Genomic DNA, 17,128 nt, shown 5'->3' with positions numbered 1-17,128 from the left:
ATTTGATCTCTGGTTCTTCTGCCTTTTCTAAAACCAGCTTGAACATCAGGAAGTTCACAGTTCATGTATTACTGAAGCCTGGCTTGGAGAATTTTGAGCATTACTTTACTAGCATGTGAGATGAGTGCAATTGTGCGGTAGTTTGAGCATTCTTTGGCATTGCCTTTCTTTGGGATTGGAATGAAAACTGACCTTTTCCAGTCCTGTGGCCACTGCTGAGTTTTCCAAATTTGCTGGCATATTGAGTGCAGCACTTTCACAGCATCATCTTTCAGGATTTGAAATAGCTCAACAATAATTTTTTTAATTGAATAAATACTGTGTTTGCATATTTGGATATTTTTGCATATTGTATATGCAGGTTACTTGGCATAAATGAAAGTTCATAAGACATTGTCTATATTCCAAATGTGTTTTCAAAAGAGCTCCAGTGTGGCAACATAACCAGCTATGATTGTTGTTTAGTCACTCAGTTGTGTCCAATTCTTTTGTAACCCCATGGACTCTAGTCCCCCAGAATTCTCTATCCACAGGATTTCCCAGGCAAGAATAGTGGAGTGGGTTACCATTTCCTTCTCTAGTGATAGAGTCCACCAGAGACTTAAAAATGATAGACTAGATCTCAGAAAATTTTACATACAAAAAGCAACCATTGTGAGTAGCTGCCTAACATGCATTTCAAGCTATTGTTCTGCCTATGAAGACATCAAAAACATTATCAGTTCTTTTTTTCTTTCCTGAATAAAATGTCTGTATCCTTCTCAACTAAAGAAAGTGAAAGTGAAAGTTGCTCTGTCGTGTACGATTCTTTGTGACCCCATGGGCTAGTCCATAGAATTCTCCAGGCCAGAATACTGGAGTGGGTAGCCTTTCCCTTCTCCAAGGAATCTTCCCAACCCAGGGATCGAACCCAGGTATCCCGCATTGCATGAGGATTTTTTACCAGTTGAGTCGCAAGAAAAACCCTCTCAACTAAACTCCTAGCTTTAAAAAATCAGTACTTGGAGTTGCCCTAAGAGTTGAAAACCAGTTGCCTATATGACCATATTCAACATACGAGAAGAAGGTAGTCACTAGCATCCAGACCTATTCAATCTGGCAAATTAGAAATACCATATCTTGGGACTTTCCTGGTGGTCCAGGGGCTAAGAGTCTGCACTCCCAATTCAGGGATCCTGCCTTTGATCTCTGGTCAGGGAACTAGATTCCTCATGCTGCAACTGAAAGATTCTATGTGCTGCAACTAAGGTCTGGTGTAGTCAAATGAATAAATATTGAAAAACAGAAATACCAGGTCTTCCGATGTTCTGGTCTGGAGAATTCCATGGGGTCGCAAAGAGTTGGACACGACTGAGCAAATTTTACTTCACCTAACATTAATAGCTCACTTTTGCTTAAATAATTTGTACACTATTCTCTCTATTCAATATGTCTAGATAAGTTCTGCAATGTCTACTTTTCAAAAGATCTAAACACATAATATTTGAGAGCATTAAATGTAAATGGGAATAGAATCTGTCAGAATCTGTGCTGGAATAGGAATGACACAAATATTTCAGCCTATTTCTCACAATGATCTTTCCTCAAATTTTTGAAAGTAATGCATTAAAGTTAGATTACCTTCTAATTTTGCTGAAGATTAAAATTTTGGAAGTTATATCCTTTAAGGTGATTTGCTATCCAATATGGTAGTTTTCAACACGATCCCAGTTCTTCAGTTATCCAGGTATCCACACCCCTTTCTATTCTTCTGATTAACAGTGGAATCAATCTCTCCATGTTCTGAATGTAGACTACTTTGTGATTAGCTTTGACTGATATAAAAGATAGCTGAAGAGACATTGTGCCATCTTCAAGCATATGATGGCCCTGTGGCTTTCTCAAAATCTCTTGGAATTTGCATACTCTCTAAGAAAAACTGCCATGTGAATAAGCATAGGCTAGCCTATGGAGAAGGCAATGGCATTCCACTCCAGTACTCTTGCCTGGAGAATCCCATGAACGGAGGAGCCTGGTGGGCTGCAGTCCATGGGGTTGCTAAGAGTCGGAGATGACTGAGCTACTTCATTTTCTCTTTTCACTTTCATGCATTGGAGAAGGAGACGGCAACCACTCCAGTGTTCTTGCCTGGAGAATCCCAGGGATGGGGGAGCCTGGTGGGCTGCCGTCTCTGGGGTCGCACAGAGTCGGACACGACTGAAGCGACTTAGCAGCAGTAGCAGCAGCAGCAGCCTATTGGATGCAGAAGGCAATGGCACCCCACTCCAGTACTCTTGCCTGGAAAATCCCATGGACGGAGGAGCCTGGTAGGCTGCAGTCCATGGGGTCGCGAAGAGTCGGACACGACTGAGCGACTTCACTTTCACTTTTCACTTTCCTGCATTGGAGAAGGAAATGGCAACGCACTCCAGTGTTCTTGCCTGGAGAATCCCAGGGACGGGGGAGCCTGGTGGGCTTCCATCTATGGGGTCGCACAGAGTCAGACACGACTGAAGTGACTTAGCAGCAGTAGCAGCAGCAGCAGCCTATCGGATAAGGAGCAATATGCCTTACACCCCTATTCCATGAAATAGCATTTAGCAACCTCCTAACTGGAGTGTGAGGCCTTCTTAGATCACCTAGACTGCAAAGCTGATAAAATACACGTAAGTACACCAGCCAAGATCAGATGAGGGTACTGACCTTACTGACTCATGTAATAGTGATCCATGCAATAAGCAGCTGCTTTTTCTTTTTGTTTTTGTTTTTTTTTTTAAGCTAGTGTTTTGGAGTAGCTTGTTATGCTGTCTTTAAAACCACTGACCTTCTTAATTTCTGATGTTACCACAAAGACCTTCTCAAGTCTTATCATATAGCGACTAAGCATATCAGCTTTTCTTAAATGCAACTTGATTAAAATGTGCAATTTAAAAGTTTAGGCAATTTAACTTGTTGGTGTCATTGAATCTTTTGATTCAATACTTTAATAAAATTATAGTATCTTATTTGTATAAATACAGTTCATCAAAAACTTACAACTTCATAATTTTATTATACATTTTATTAAAATGATCATTAGATATAATTCAATTATAAGTTTATATTTAAATTACTTTTTAAAAAATACCTGCCCTGCCTCTAAGACTTAGATAAATAGATAAGCAGAGAGTTCCTCTGAGTGTTTTGCCCAGATGATATAAAACGTCACTGCCCATGCTGTTCTTTATAGATGTCTTTTTATTCTTCTTGTAATGGAACTCTCTCCCTGAGGGAGATGCATTTTAAAACTGGCAATACTTTCAGGGTATATGAAGAACAACAACAACAAAAATAGATACTAAATAGATATATTATAATCATCAATCCACTAATATCTAATTTCAAAACATCACTGTCTAGTCTAAAATGCCTGTGTAAAGGCCTTATTTTTTGAGGGGAAAAAAAAGATACATAAACCAGAGAGAAACAAGATGTCACGTCAAGGGTTGGAAAAATCTTGATTAACTGATGCTTAGGTCAGAAGCTTTCTCTATCGCCTTTATACTTTAATAAAACTTTATTACACACACACAAAAAAAAGATAATGTCAAGCTTTCTGGAAAGCAGTACTTCACAGCACTCTTATGTTTTAAGTTTTGGGAGTTTGCTTTTGCTTTTCTAATTGGGATAATTCACTGGATAATACATGAATGAATAAGAGGAATCCTTGGTTCTGAAAAATGAAATTACATGGAATTCTTGAATGTTTGGTATATTCAAGGGCACACACAACAGACTCTCCTTTGAGCGCTGTTGGTTTAAGGAGAGGTTATGCAGTCAGATGAGAAGTGACTTGGGAGAGACCCTTCAGGCAGACCCATTACACGGCCTGTGCGCCGAGCAGGGAGCACGGTTGTCAGCACCGTCAGTGGCTCTGCTCTTCCTAACACAGGGCCAGATGGCAAAAACCAGAGAGCTCATGCTATCAATGATTCCGTTCATGACTTTGTGCAAGTTACAGCTACCAGTGTCTAAGTCAGCTTAGATGCTGCATAGCGGTAATCATCTCACTTATTTTTATTAAGATGAAAGGTGTGTGTGGTTGCATTCAGAAGAGTACACAGCACATACAAAGTGATCAGCAAATGTGAGCAATTGCTATTGTTCTCAGCAAAGGTGGATCATTATTTCCACCCCTTTCTGGTATTTGGCAGAATGCTATTGTGACTTCAAACCCTATGTCCTCAAGAAAGGAGCTCTAAGTGTAAGACTGGCACAGTTTATAAGACTTATCCACATATTTCATAATGGCAACATAATCCCTGGTTCAGAGGGCAATGTTTGAATACAGCAAAAAATGCTCTGCAGTTAATCATGACATCTGAAAGGAATTGTGTTGAACTGTAATAACATGTACCAACTTGGGGCTTTCCAGGTGGCTCAGTGGGTAAAGAATCCACCTGCAATTCAGGAGACACAGGTTCAATCCCTGGGTCAGGAAGATCCCCTGGAGGGAGAGCATGGCAACTCACTCCTGTATTATTGCCTGGAGAATCCCATGGACATAGGAGCCTGGCGGGCTATGGTCCATAGACTCACAAAGAGTCAGACATGACTGAAGAGACTTGGTACGTGAACCAGCTTTAAATAGCTTTTTCCATCTGACTGCATCTCATACAACTCCTTAATTATTTGAGTCCCAAGATGATGTTGCTTGCTCTCAAGATGAAGTTGTTTGCTTGATGTCTTGTTGGTGTCCCACAGAGATCAATGATTGGTTTGGAAGCTTAAGAAATATGAGCTCCAAGGATACACACACATAAAAACATAAAGCATGTAGCGTTTCCCCTCATAGCGTCTTCACAAACAGGAAGCAAGGCCTATCCCACAGGTTGGTTGGACTACACTCTGTTTTGGGGGGAATGGACTGAACTGTATTTCCTGAGGTGTGGAAGCTTGTTTGTTTGTTTGTCTTCTCATAAGCGTAGCATAGTTAGCCATGTATGAGAAGGGGAACAAGTGTAAAAGAGGGTAGTGACATTAGACATTTAAAAAAGTCTGTAGTTAGCCTGTATTTATAGGGTATTTTAAGAAATGCCCAAATTTTGAGCACTCCTTTTTGAAAGTATTTTCACTTTTTGTGCTGAGAAACAATCTCGACAGGAAATGGGAACAACTCCATCTGCAGAGCTGAATTTGAAACAGCTGTCAGTGTAAGAGGGAAAGAGTGTGAGCCAACAGGGAGGAATGCTCAACTCCTCTCCCCTTCCCTCCTCCTCCCCCCTCACTTTAACTCCATCCATGGAACCTGGGGAAGACAGCAGGGAGAGTCTCCTGACAGTCACTCTGAGGCTGGGAGTAGGTGCTGAGGGGTCCTCGGAAGTGTTCCAGGGGGAACACAGACATGTGAACCACCTCTGGATCAGACAGGAGAGGGATTACTTTGTCCTTGTGCCAAAGGGACTTGTAGATGTCTCTCTATAGCAATTTTCTCACATTTGATACTATTGACATTTTGGTCCAAATTGTATTTTGGTCTTTTCATGTATTGTGGGTGTGTGTGGAGGATGGGGGTGGGGAGGGAGATGCTGTTCTGTACCTTGTAGACTATTTAGCAGCATCTCATCTGTCCAGGGGGCTTCCCTGATGGCTCAGAGGGTAAAGAATCTGTCTGTGATGCAAGAGACCCAGGTTCAATCTCTGGGTCAGGAAACTCCCCTGGAGACAGGAATGGCTACCCACTCCAGTATTCTTATCTGGAGAATTCCATGGACAGAGGAGCCTGTCAGGCTTACAGTCCCTGGGGTCTCAGTCAGAAACAGCTGAGTGACCAACCCTTTCACTTTCACTGGTCGGTCCACTAGATGTCAGTAGCAACCCTCCCGATTGTGACAATCAACAGTATCTTCAGATATTGCTAAACGTCCTGTGGGGTTATAATCGCTCCTGGTTAAGAACCACTTCTCTCTATAAGTAATCAGTAGCCTGATTTTTCTTTAAAAACCAGAAAAGGTTTTCCACAATTATGTACTACTTTGAAATCAGAAAAAGACAAAGTCACTTGTACTGGCCATTGAGGAAAGAAAACCATATCCTCAGAATAATTATGTTTTCAAACCACAATATTTTAATTCACATGTCCTTTACCTCTTCAAGGGCTTCCCTGTGGTTCAGCTGGTAAAGAATCAGCCTGAAATGTGGGAGGCCTGGCTTCGATCCCTGGGTTGGGAAGATCCCCTGGAGAAGGGAAAGGCTACCCACTCCAGTGTTCTGGCCTGGAGAATTCCGTGGACTCTATAGTCCATGGGGTCGCAAAGAGTCAGATGCGACTGAGTTACTTTCACTTCATTCACTTACCTCTTTGAGTGGCTCAAGGGTCAAGAATCTGCCTGGAGGATACACCTGAGACGTTCAGTACCTGGGTTGGGAGGATACCCTGAAGGAGGAAATGGCAACCTGCCCCAGTATTCTTGTCTGAGAAATCTCATGGATGTAGTGGCTTAGCAGGCTATAGTCCCTAGAGTTGTAAATAGCTGGACACAACTGAACACACACGCACACATGAACCTTTCTGAAGTTATTTGAAGAATGTGGAAAATACCGGATGTGTTGGGGTTTAGTCCAGATTTTTTACCCCCTGAAAATAACCAACTGGTGCCTCCAAATCATTTTATTGTTACTAAGGGTGAGTAGAGAAAATACCCTTCATTGGCATTTTCAATATGTCAAAAGCTTTGAATATATATCTCCTTTATTTAAAAAAAACACAGCCCTTAAAACTTTTATGTTTTGTGAGAATTCAGGCAAGATTCTTTTCTAAAGTTTCTTTTTAAAGTTATCAGAATAAAATACTTATATTTAATGGATGTTGTGAAGATGAGATATACAATGCAGCTTATGTATGTCTGTATAATATTCTGTGTGTGCAGTCTGGTTTACTATGCTTTTACTTGCCATCTTATCATAATCATTTTTAGATCATTAAAACTTCTTGGCAAAACCACTACAATATTGTAAAGTAATTAGCCTCCAGTTAAAATAAATAAATTTATATTTTATTTTTTTTTTTTTTTTTTACTTTACAATATTGTATTGGTTTTGCCATACATCAACATGCATCCACCACGGGTGTACATGTGAAAAGCAAACTTCTTCAAAAAGCTGAGTGATTTTCCATAATATGTATGCAGTATATCTTTGAACTTTTTCCCTGTTGCTCGACACTTCATTTCTAAATTTTTCTTTCATAAATAATGGTGCAATGCAGCAGCAAGCATTTCTGTTAATTACATGTTCCCATCATTGTTTAGCTCTTCAAATAAGCTAAAACAGAGGATATATTTGTCAAATAGGTCTTCATAAGGCTTGAGAGTCACAGTTACAGAATGTTAGATTTTGAATATCAGTTCCCTGAAGAATGACAGACAGTGTGTGCCATAATAAACAAAATCACTATGCAAATTTTATAGGAAAATATACTAATATAGATTATAGAATCTGCTTTCCCAACTAAACCATATTTAAATAAATGAACACTTGTCAATTAGCAATCTTAAATAAGCATACTTCACATATTTCATTATAAAAGATTTTCTAAAAAATTATCCACAGAATCCCAATACTTTGAGAAATGATTAAAGAGTAAGTCAGTAAAAAGGTATTGGAATATTTTTAATAACCATTTTATTGACCTAGAGTTAATTTTCAATGCTGTGTTCCTTTCAGGTCCACAGTAAATGATTGCGATATATCTATATCTATGTAACTGTATCTATTCCATATAGATATAGATATATCATATTCTTTTTCAGAGTCTTCTCCATTATAAATTATTATAAGATATGGAATATTGTCCCCTTTGCAGTCCTCGTTATTTATTTTATATATAGTGACTGAAATTCGCTCAGTAGTGTCCGACTCTTAGCTACTCCTTGGACTATACAGTCCATGGAATTCTCCAGCCCATAATACTGGAGTGGGTAGCCATTCCCTTCTCCAGGGATCTTCGCAACCCAGGGATCGAACCCAGGTCTCCCACATTGCAGCCAGGTTCTCTACCAAATAAGCCACCAGGGAAACCCTTATATATAGTGCTGTGTATATATTACTTTAATAAAAAAACAATATGGATAATTAAATAATATTTGATATCTTTCTGATGATTCAGTTCTAAGCCCCAAATTGTATATAACTAGTTTAAGGAAGGGAGAAGGCAATGGCACCCCACTCCAGTACTCTTGCCTGGAAAATCCCATGGATGGAGAAGCCTCGTGGGCTGCAGTCCATGGGGTCGCTAAGAGTCGGACACGACTGAGCGACTTCACTTTCATTTTTCACTTTCATGCATTGTAGAAGGAAATGACAACCCACTCCAGTGTTCTTGCCTGGAGAATCCCAGGGACGGGGGGCCTGGTGGGCTGCTGTCTATGGGGTTGTGCAGAGTCGGACACGACTGAAGCGACTTAGCAACAGTAGCAGCAGCAGTTTAAAGAATCATACAGGCTCATATGGATGCAAGCCTTTCCTGTGATCTGTGAAGTAAACTAGGGACTCGATGTATTTGAGTGATGCAATTTCTGAGCTTTTCCTAAACTTCCCCAAAGCAATGTCTTGTTTCTTTGCTATAAAATATATCCTATATATTGTCATGTCTCTTTTAGGAGAATGCTTCTGCGGCTGCTAAATCGCTTCAGTCGTGTTCGACTCGGTGTGACCCCATAGACGGCAGCCCACCAGGCTCCCGGGTCCCTGTGATTCTCCAGCAAGAACATTGGAGTGGGTTGCCATTTCCTTCTCCAATGCATGAAAGTGAAAAGTGAAAGTGAAGCTGCTCAGTCATGTCCAACTCTTAGAGACTCCATGGACTGCGGCTTACCAGGCTCCTCTGTCCATGGGATTTTCCAGGCAAGAGTACTGGAGTGGGTTGCCACTGCCTTCTCCCTTTTTAGGAGACAGTCAAAACTAAACTGGGGAAGAACTCATGGAGAGTAACTATTAGTATTTTTCTGCAACCATGGTAAAGTGAGGACATGGACAAGGAAAACTGCGCTGCTGTGACAGACTTCATCCTCCTTGGATTCTCAGATGCCCCTGAGCCCCCTTGGATTCCTCTTCCTGCTGTTTCTTTCCATCTTGGAGTCACAGTTTGGGGAAACCTGGGCATGATTGGTCTCATTCAGGTCAGCTCTGGACTCCACACCCCCATGTACTTTTTCCTCAGCCACTTGTCCTTTGTGGATTTCTGTTACTCCACGACCAACACGCCAAAGATGCTAGCTAACATCTTAAATGAAGACAGAGCCATTTCCTTCCTGGAATGCACTGTGCAATTCTACCTGTTTTGCACATTTGGGGTAACTGAGGTCATTCTGCTGGCAGTGATGCCCTATGACCGCTTTGTGGCCATCTGTGACCCACTGCTGTACATGGTCACCATGTCCCAAAATCTCTGCATGGAGTTGGTGACTTGTGCTATCTCAATGCTACTGTATGTTCTGTGATTCACTTGTGTTTAGCTCTTCAGATCCCATCCTACAGATCAAATGTGATCAACCACTTCTTTTGTGATCTTCCCCCTCTCTTGTCTCTTGCTTGCTCTAATGTCACCATGAATCAATTGGTGCTATACATTGTGGCCGCTTTCAATGAGGTTATCACCATTGTGGTCATCCTCACATCCTACTTGTTTATTCTCATCATCCTGAGGATGCCCTCTGTAGACAAAAGGTGCAAAGCTTTTCCACCTGTGCTTCCCACCTCGCTGCCATCATCGTCTTTCACAGAACAGTCCTTTTCATTTATTGCTGGTGCCAATCTGGCAACAGCACGGGCATTGACAAAGTGGCCGTGGTGTTCTACACTGTAGTGATCCCCATGCTGAACCCCCTGATCTATAGGCTGAGGAACAAGGATGTGAAAGAAGCGCTCAGAAAAGTGGTGAGCTCCAAAATATTATCCTAGGGAATATTTTCCTAGCAGGACTCAGGGTTAGAAATTGGAGGCTGATGAAAGGGTAATGATGCGTTTCAGTGTTGGAGTGAAAAGAGCAGTCAAGATGTGAATAGCTATGAGTGAGTCTTTTTAATTCTCTTATCTTTGTGCCTTTTCAATTTACAAGTTTAGGATTGAGAATATTTCAAAATGTGCAGCCTACTTCTTTGCTTTGATGCTATATGAAATGTTTTAAATTAGACAGTGTAGTGGACTGTTAAAACACACAAATTTAATTTTCTCTTAGACTTTCATGAGTTTAATGGACTAAGTATCACATTTTATTTTAACATCCATAATGGGGACTATGATTCATTTCACAATAGAACACCTGTTATTTTACAATAAGGAACACATCTTCGTCAGTTTTTACAGAGAATAAGATTCCATATGTGTATATAAATATATATATATTCTCTTTATTGTTTTGTTCTTACTTCCTTTATTATTTTTTGCTTTTGTCATTGCAGTGTCCAGTGGTTTTGGGGTTTCATATATTATCACATCTGAATAATAGAGATATTGATAATAATTACATTACAGAAATTTCAGGGAAATTAAATTACATGTCAAGTGAAAATAGCTTAGTTCAGTTCAGTCGCTCAGTCGTGTCCGACTCTTCGCAACCCCATGAATCGCAGCATGCCAGGCTTAGGAATATCCCTAACACATAATTGGTCGTCTCTTTATGTATGTGTGTGTGTGTGTGTGTGTGTGTGTTTGTGCATAGATGTATATTGTCTATTGCACTTGACAGTATTGTGCTTTGCAGATACTGCATTTTTACAGATTGAAGATTTGTGGCCACCCTGCATCAAGCAAGTCTATTAGCACTGTTTTTCCAGCAACATTTGCTCACTCATGTCTCTGTCACATGTCACATTTTGGTAATTCTGGCAATATTTCAAACTTTTTCATTATTGTGTAAGTTATAGTGATCTGCCATCTCTGATGTTACTATTGTAAAAGATTATAAGTCACTGAAGGTTTAGATGGTGGTTAGCATTTTAAACTATTTTTCAACTAGGATATGTATTTTTTTAGTTTTTATTGATTTGCATAAAGTTTTTAAATTATTTTATTTTATTTTGGTTGTGCTGGGTCTTCTATGTGGCATGTGGACTTCTCTAGTTGCGGTGTTTGGGTTTAGTTCCCTGTGGCATGTGGTATCTTAGTTGCCCCACAAGGGATCAGGCACAGGTCCCCTGAAAAGGACAGTGGATTCTTAACCACTGGACCACTAGGGAAGTCCCAATATATGTACATTTCTTAGACATAATATTTCAGTGTGCATACTTAGACATATGCACACTGAAAATGTGTTTGACCTGCTTTATTAATGATATTTGCCTTATTGGAAAGAGAAAGTGAAATCGCTCAGTCGTGTCCAACTCTTTGCAACTCCATGGACTGTAGCCTGCCAGACTCCTCCATCTATAGGGTTTTCCAGGCAAGAATACTGGAGTGGGTAGCTGTTTCCTTCTGCAGGGCATCTTCCTGACCTAGGGATTGAACCAGGGTCTCCTGCCCTGCAGGCAGACTCGTTACTGTCTGAGCCACCAGGGAAGCCTAATTTGCCTTATCACAATAAAGTGAATATACCAAACCTATAATATCTCCCAGCTATGTCTATATGCTTATAAATATATATACCTACATTTTATGTAGATATATTGATATATTATATATGTGTATGTATTGGTTGGTTGTTGTTTAGTCACTAAGTTAGGTTCGGATCTTTTGGGACCCCACGGACTATAGACCATCAGGTACCTCTATGTATGCAATTATTTAATAACCATTGTTATGAATAGCAGCACTGCTGACTTTTGCCTCTTTTCTCACTTTTAATTACTTTCTTCTGGCTTACTTTAAAAATAGGCATTAAATGCTTACCGTGACTCATAAGTGGACTTCTAACCTCTGTGTACATTTCTTTTCTGTGTCTTGATGAAATGACCTTTGTTCATCTTTCCTTTATGTGTTTAAACTTCATTTCTTCCTTCAACCTTGGCTCTTATGTGCCACTGATATTTTATTTGTGCTTCCATTATGATTTCTGTAAATTTCTACATTAAATTCACTTGCTCAATGAAGCATCTCTCTGTGTGTCTATACTAATGTTAGAAAGCACTACACTGGAGTTTATGAAAACCAGGACAGGCAATTTGACTCTCATTTTTTAATTTGACAAGTAACACAAACTTCTTAATTTCTCAGTTTCCTCAAGTTTGAACAATGGTTATTACTGTTAACCTCTCAACATTATACTGAGATTACATTTTGACAACATGTAGGTACTTATTGGCGCTAGGAAGATACTTTATGTGTGTTTCAGTGAAATCTTTGAGGCCTGGAACTATTTATTCTTTTCTCTCTCACCACTACTGCTAAGTCGCTTCAGTTGTGTCCAACTCTGTGTGACCCCATAGACGGCAGCCCACCAGGCTTCCCCATCCCTGGGATTCTCCAGGCAAGAACACTGGAGTGGGTTGCCATTTCCTTCTCCAATGCATGAAAGTGAAAAGTGAAAGTGAAGTCACTCAGTCGTGTCCGACTCTAGCGACACCATGGACTGCAGCCTACCGGGCTCCTCCGTCCATGGGATTTTCTAGGCAAAAGTACTGGAGTGGGGTGCCATTGCCTTCTCTCTCTCACTATCACTTACGTATTATAAGTTATCTTTATTTTTTATTAAATAGTTAGATGAATAAAAACATATATAAACTGTATGTATATTGAGCTTAATATTAGAACTTCAAGTACTATGTTGACTTTTAAGATTGTAAATTGATTCAAAATTGTTCCATGTTGAATATGTTGTACATGGTGTGTTATATGAGGCAGGTCCACTTAGGAAAAGAAATCCCTAGTGAGGCTGAATACATGGGATGTTAGATTTTGGAAGCCTGGAGAGATGAAGAATGTGTTCATTTAATGGTATTTTATTTATTTAATTATTTTGGTTGTGTTGGGTCTTCGTTGCTTCATGCAGGCCTCTCTAGTTGCAGTCCGTGGACTTCTCTTGTTGCAGCACATAGGCTGTCTCGTTACAGTGTGTGGGCTTAGTTGCCCTGTGGCATATGAGATCTTAGCTCCCCGCCCAGGGATCGAACCTGTGGCCCCTGCATTGGAGGTGTGTTCTTAACCACTGGATCACCAGGGCAGTCTCTGACTTAGTGATTATTAACTTCAGGAAGAAACTATCATTCTTTATGTGTGCAGACAACAGGGAAGAAGTATCCTTGCCAGAGTCTCAGAGGTTGGAGGACATGCTCTGCTCATCTGATGTGAAGTTCATGAGGAAGAGACAGAGCTCTAAGGGTGTCTACACATTTCAGCCTCTAGGCACAGGCCCCGTTAATCTTTGGTCCCTGGGACAAGCCAGACTGCTGCTTTTGCTTCTGAGTAGAGTATGGTGAGAAACTGGAAAAGAAACTGAAAAACAAGAAGACATTTCTTTCTTTTCTCCTTTCCATTTCCTTTGAACTTTTCCTCCTTTTCCTCCCCCTCCCCTTTCTCTTTTTTCTGCCTTTGGCGGAACCTAAAGGTAATCCTCTTTGGGGGCTCCAAAATCACTGCAGATGGTGATTGCAGCCATGAAACTTAAAGACGCTTACTCCTTGGAAGGAAAGTTATGACCAACCTAGACAGCATATTAAAAAGCAGAGACATTACTTTGTCAACAAAGGTCCGTCTAGTCAAGGCTATGGTTTTTCCAGTAGTCATGTATGGATGTGAGAGTTGGACTGTGAAGAAAGCTGAGCCCCAAAGAATTGATGCTTTTGAACTGTGGTGTTGCAGAAGACTCTTGAGAGTCCCTTGGACTGCAAGGAGATCCAACCAGTCCATCCTAAAGGATATCAGTCCTGGGTGTTCATTGGAAGGACTGATGCTAAAGCTGAAACTGCAACACTTTGTCCATCTCATGCGAAGAGCAGACTCATTTGAAAAGACCCTGATGTTTGTAAAGATTGAAGGCAGGAGGAGAAGGGGATGACGGAGGATTAGATGGTTGGATGGCTTCACCGACACAATGGACATGGGTTTGGGTGGACTCCAGGAGTTGGTGATGAACAGGGAGGCCTGGTGTGCTGTGGTTCATGGGGTTGCAGAGTTGGACACGACTGAGTGACTAAACTGAACTGAACTGAAAGATAAGCCATTAACAAGTGTATCTGGGGATTCAGGTTTCAACTACCAGCAGCAATATCATGGCCCAAAGAATTGAAGAGTGGACATGAAAATATGACAAAAGGCTACAAACATGACTTTTAGGGACTGCAGTACACAATGCCGAGTTTCTTTTTCTAATCTGTTTTAATTTTGCTTAGTGTGTGTGTGTGTGTGTGTGTGTGTGTGTGTGCTCAGTCACTCATATATGTCCCACTCTTTGTGACCTCATGGACTGTAGCCTGCCAGGCTCCTCTGTCCTTGGACCTTTTCAGGTAACAATACTGCAGTGGGTTGCCATTTCCTCCTTCAGAGGATGTTCCTGACCCAGGGACCAAATTCACATCTCTTGCATTAGTAGGCAGATTCTTTACCACTGTGCCAGCTGGGAAGCTCCAGTTACTGTATAAATCTCTCTGTAACTGAATATTCAAGTACTCCTCAAATCTCTTATCTTCATTTTATTATAATTATAGATACTTTGCACTTTATTCTTTGTAATATTTGTAAACCAAAAATGACAGAGTGTGGTGGTCATCTTTTAAGATCTAAGTAAAATTCCATGGTTCCATATTGTACAATAAATATCATAATTTCCTTATAATTTCTAAAGTAAGAATTGTTATATTTTCTTTGGTTGCTTTGCTTTTTTGTTCTTGTTGTTGTTATTGTTTTTGTTTTTTAGGACATGCTAACAAGGCATACAGGATCTCAGTTCCTGGACCAGGGTTGGAAACTGTACCCCCTGCAGTGGAAGCTCAGAGTCTCCTTGGTTGATTTTAGACTTAGTAACTAAATGAAGTTTTCCTGGGCAACTTGTTCCAAAAGGAATTTTAGCCATCAAAAATAAATATTCTTCGAATCTGGTGACTTTGTTGATCAGATAGAATGGAAAGAATGATTCAGAATTGTGGAAGGGGGTAAAAGAAATATATAAATCTCTGGACCATGGAAATATAGGTAAAGCATTCAACTTTATTTATTTTTTTATACTTTGTGTCAAATAAAATGATTTGATCAAAGTACTCAGATCAGCAAGAAAAAGTGTATAAAGAAACAAAACTAATACAATATTGTAAAGTTTAAAAATAAAATAAAATTTAAAAAAAAAAAGAAACATTTCTTGCTAATTATATGAAAGTGAAAGTGAAGTCTCTCCATTGTGTCTGACTCTTTGCAACCCCATGGTCTGTAGCCTACCACGCTCCTCCACCCATGGGATTTTCAAGGGCAGAATACTGGAATGGGTTGCAATTTTCTTCTCCTGGGGACCTTTCCAACCCAGGGATCAAATCCTGGTCTTCCACATTGTAGGCAGACGCTTTTACCATTTGAGCCACCAGGGAAGTCCATATTTTGATAAAATAAGACTTCAGAAAACATCCTCACATGGATTTATAGGTTATTTACTATGTGAACCTAAAAATTAGAAGCAAAGGAGAAAAACAACAGCCAAGAGAAATTTAAAATGTGGAAGCATTTTAATGTTCAATGATTTCCTTTCTTTTCTGTTCACTTTGCTTATATTTCCATTGGGTGTTCAAGTTTTTCAAAATAATTTATGAGACATTTTACATCTTAAAATCGCCCACCTCTATGAAGAATATTTACAAAATATCATAATTCCAGTTAAGTTCAGTCACTCAGTCGTCTCCGACTCTTTGTGACACCACAAATCGCAGCACGCCAGGCCCCCCGTCCATCCCCAGCTCCCGGAGCTCACTCACACTCACGCCCACCGAGTCGGCGATGCCATCCAGCCATCTCATCCTCTGTCGTCCCCTTCTCCTCCTGCCCCCATCCCTCCCAGCATCAGAGTCTTTTCCAATGAGTCAACTCTTCGCATGAGGTGGCCAAAGTACTGGAGTTTCAGCTTTAGCATCATCCCTTCCAAAGAAATCCCAGGACTGATCTCCTTTAGGATGGACTGGTTGGATCTCCTTGCAGTCCAAGGGACTCTCAAGAGTCTTCTCCAACACCACAGTTCAAAAGCATCAATTCCTCAGTGCTCAGCTTTCTTCACAGTCCAACTCTCACATCCATACGTGACCACTGGAAAAACCATAGCCTTGACTAGACAGACCTTTGTTGCCAAAGTAATGTCTCTCTGCTTTTCAAATTGCTATCTAGGTTGGTCATAACTTTCCTTCCAAGGAGTAAGCGTCTTTGAATTTCATGGCTGCAGTCACCATCTGCAGTGATTTTGGAGCCCAGAAAAATAAAGTCTGACACTGTTTCCACTGTTTCCCCATCTATTTCCCATGAAGTGATGGGACCAGATGCCATGATCTTCGTTTTCTGAGTGTTGAGCTTTAAGCCAAGTTTTTCACTCTCCTCTTTCACTCTCATCAAGAGGCTTTTGAGTTCCTCTTCACTTTCTGCCATAAAGGTGGTGTCATCTGCATATCTGAGGTTACTGATATTTCTCCCAGCAACCTTGATTCCAATTTGTGTTTCTTCCAGCCCAGCATTTCTCATGATGTACTCTGCATAGAAGTTAAATAAGCAGGGTGACAATATACAGCCTTGACGTACTCCTTTTCCTATTTGGAACCAGTCTGTTCTTGCATGTCCAGTTCTAACTGTTGCTTCCTGACCTGCATACAGGTTTCTCAAGAGGCAGGTCAGGTGGTCTGGTATTCCCATCTTTCAGAATTTTCCACAGTTTATTGTGATCCAGTCAAAGGCTTTGGCATAGTCAATAAAGCAGAAATAGATGTTTTTTCTGGAACCCTCTTGCTTTTTCCAAGATCCAGCAGATGTTGGCAATTTGATCTCTGGTTCCTCTGCCTTTTCTAAAACCCGCTTGAACATCTGGAAGTTCACAGTTCACATATTGCTGAAGCCTGGCTTGGAGAATTTTAAGCAGTACTTTACTAGCATGTGAGATGAGTGCAATTGTGTGGTAGTTTGAGCATTCCTTGGCATTGCCTTTCTTTGGGATTGGAATGAAAACTGACTTTTTCCAGTCTTGTGGCCACTGCTGAGTTTTCCAAATTTGCTGGCA

At 40.5% G+C, this 17,128-nt stretch overlaps 1 pseudogene; it reads left to right on the top strand.

Annotated features, from left to right (window-relative positions):
* Positions 1-8,885: 8,885 nt before the first annotated feature.
* Positions 8,886-9,918, top strand: LOC112581461 (annotated as a pseudogene).
* Positions 9,919-17,128: the final 7,210 nt, after the last annotated feature.

Source organism: Bubalus bubalis, chromosome 22, assembly GCF_019923935.1.
Source record: "Bubalus bubalis isolate 160015118507 breed Murrah chromosome 22, NDDB_SH_1, whole genome shotgun sequence".
Lineage (NCBI taxonomy): Eukaryota > Metazoa > Chordata > Mammalia > Artiodactyla > Bovidae > Bubalus > Bubalus bubalis.
This window is presented reverse-complemented; position numbering and strand designations above follow the sequence as displayed.